The sequence below is a fragment of the Haemaphysalis longicornis genome, unplaced genomic scaffold (genome assembly GCF_048455015.1).
Source record: "Haemaphysalis longicornis isolate Haplotype H1 unplaced genomic scaffold, Haemaphysalis longicornis Haplotype H1 scaffold_1, whole genome shotgun sequence".
Taxonomy (NCBI): domain Eukaryota; kingdom Metazoa; phylum Arthropoda; class Arachnida; order Ixodida; family Ixodidae; genus Haemaphysalis; species Haemaphysalis longicornis.
Window position 1 is genome coordinate 123,854,717 of NW_027526203.1, and position 3,162 is coordinate 123,857,878.

Genomic DNA, 3,162 nt, shown 5'->3' on the forward strand with positions numbered 1-3,162 from the left:
TAAATTCAGAGAATTGTTTACTAATGCGCAGCATTTTATGCCACTTCACTTGAGCGGGACTCTTTCAGAGCCAATTTTCTTGGTTTTTCTAAGTCCTGTCCGTTGATATATCTCCATTTATCATAATATAACGATCACAGGTGTTACTTGCGCCAAATCCGCATTTTTTGAAAATGAAGGGCGTTACGAGGCTCAGAATTTTCCGTAATTTTTGTATTTTTCTTGTTGTTTAGTTTTTCAAAATTCTGTTCGCCCAATTATCTCCATCTACGCTATGATAACGTTTACAAGTGGAATGTCCACTAAATGTGCATTATTGTGGAAATGCAGGGCGTTATAAGGTTCGCCATTTTCTGTCATTTTTTTATATTTTTCTTAATTTCTAGTTTTTCAAAATTTCGTTTGACCAATGATCTTCATTTACGATATTATAACGATTAAAGGTGGAACTTACAGGAAACCTGCATTTTTCTAGAAATGCAGGGCGTTTTAAGTTACACGGCCGAGCGCTTATCCGGTCTGCGCGAGAAGACGCTAAGATATTCTTTGTGTGCTCGTGATCCATCAAAAAAAAAAAAAACGCCGTATCTAGAGGGTCGTCTGACGGCTCTTTACCTGGGCGTCAACGCAGCAATTCTGCAGGCGTCGCGACACAATGTTATGTAGAGTGAGTGATTTAATATTGGAATTTTGGTTAATTACAAATACCAGATGGGTAATTTACTACCGCCCCCCTATTACAAAAACAAAGGTCAAGGCATGTAACCACACTATTAGAAGAGCTACGACGAGCAGAAAAAATACAGTACACCATTTCATGCTTGGTATTCTTGCCGCTCGTGACTAGGCAGCTCTTATTTTCGGTACGACAGTGTGCCTTACCTGCTAGTTATTTGCAAGCATTCCCATAGGGGGCACAAGGCAGAATAACTGTTATCAATTCTGTTTGCATCGATGGAATAAATCTCCGCACGGCGCATCATACTGTTGGAACGGGCACACAGCATGACAAAAGGTTTCCGCTCGTACCGGTGTACTTAAATTCCCGCAAACCGTAGTATTATGCCTCTTTGGTAGAGCGATTCAAAAACGGTGGTCTAAAGAAAGCCACTCGCCGCCGAATGTGTTATTTTAGACTCCTGCTTGACGCGCAACAGCATGTAGAGTACTTATAAGCCCATGTTTGCACTCCCCAGCAGCCCGTGGGTCGTGGCGCAGTGGTTATGATATCCGCCTTTTGATGGGTTGTAGTGGACCCAGGTTCGAGTCTCAGTAGGGTTACGTCTATGTGCTTATATGTCTTGCATGATGTAACATGTGTTAGAGCATTCGTCACGGGGTGCTGGCGTTGGCCTGGCAATGCGAACGAAAAAAAAAACGGATGAAGTGAATTCTGGCAGAGTGGCTTTTCTTTTCTTCTTTATTTTGGTGGAAAGCAACGAGGCCGCTTATTTGAGGAGCGGTATGATTTGGGGGCCGCTTCATAAGCGGGAATAGATTAGCATAACGGGCCACGTAGAAAAATTATGGCCAGCGGCCCGCCGAACACACGGCCCGGGGTTTAGGTAGCTCTCTGGTTAGGCGGCCCTCAAGAGGGCCCCTTAAACGCCGGGCCGCGTGTTCGGTGGGCCGCGTGTTTGGCGGGCCGCTTGCGCTCGAGGCCGCCTGAACCGCCGCTTTATAAGCGGCTTTAAATTGACGCAGCAGCCCACCTGCATGCGGGTCGGATAACCAGGAATTGACTAAGAGTGTAGTTTATGGGGCCCGCGTGGCTACTTTTCTTTTGTTTTTGTGGGGGTTCTTCAAAGTAGATGAAATGCCTGCCCGGAATGAGGTAAAAGCGGTGTTGCAGTGCAAGGAAGCTGTAACTGGAGAGATTGGCAGTTCTTAGTGTAGAGGTTGACGGCAAGTTGTTGATTTGGAGAGAGAAGTGCAATTTTATGGTTGTTTCGGACTATGCCAGCAACGGTAAAGGTATGGAGTAAAGCAGCCGCGGCCTTGGGGTAGAGGTAGTAGCCCGTTCATATCTCGCGTATTGCTTAGGAAATCATCGCAAACATTATCTCGGACCGTATTGACATGGTTGTTGACGTATGTGTTATTGACGTGGTTATTGAAGTTTGGGCGTCGAGAACGCGGTCAGGTGTACGTGCTGGACTAACTTTCCTAAGTGACGCCCATGAAAACTTAACTGCATGTTACGTGGCAACCAACCGCATCATCGCGCAAAGCAGGTTTGTACCTTCAGTGAAATAATGTTTAATGTCTAAGTGAGGAATGACTGTAACGATAATATCAATCCATCGATTATTGGTTTCTTGTTGCACCTGGATATCTGGTATTGTCACCCAAGTAATAACCTCATAAGAGTATATGGTACTTCGTGTTCGCTGCATACTGTCGGGGCTCTTGGGGAACGTGGGCCATGAAGGCATGAAAAAAAGCAGGCTTCACGCGGGACCCACAGCTCAAGCAGCCTAAGCAGAAGACACTTCGCCCGGCCGGGGCGGCTGTTTTTCTTGTGGAGGTAAAAAACCAAAACACCAGTGTGGCGAGCTTGCTGCGCGCATTATATATCCCCAGGCGGTCCAAATCATTTCGCAGGGCTCCACTGCGGTAAGCCTCATAGCCCATATGCATGCTTGGTTAAAAGAACCAGAATTTGATAAATCTGAAATGCTACACTACCATGACTGCTTTGATTAGTTGTGAGCGATAGTATTTTTCAACTTATACGTTAGTCGTCCACCCAAACACTTATCATTCAAGAGCTGAGTCGTTATGTAATCAATTTTTCATGTTCATTAAATGGGCACTGACACAAAAATTTTGCATCTTGTTTTTTTTTGTTGCGATAAGTAGCTAGTGACGTACTTATCACCTGTAGAAACCTCATTTGCTTCAGCGTGCGACGCTTGTTTAATTAGAGGCATTTTCAAAGAGGCCAATCGCAGTTTCGGTTTCAGCGGCTGCTGCGAAACGATGGATTTTGTGTGAACAAAGCTGACCACGTGATCGTCCAAGGGATATCACAGAGCAGAGCTGCCGTGGCTTCCGTAGCACTGTCGAATCCGCATCGCCGGCAGTTTCTGCGAATGCCCCCACGTACTGACCTCGTGATCCACTTAATTAAAAAGCGACCGTGGACGTGACGCAGGCGCT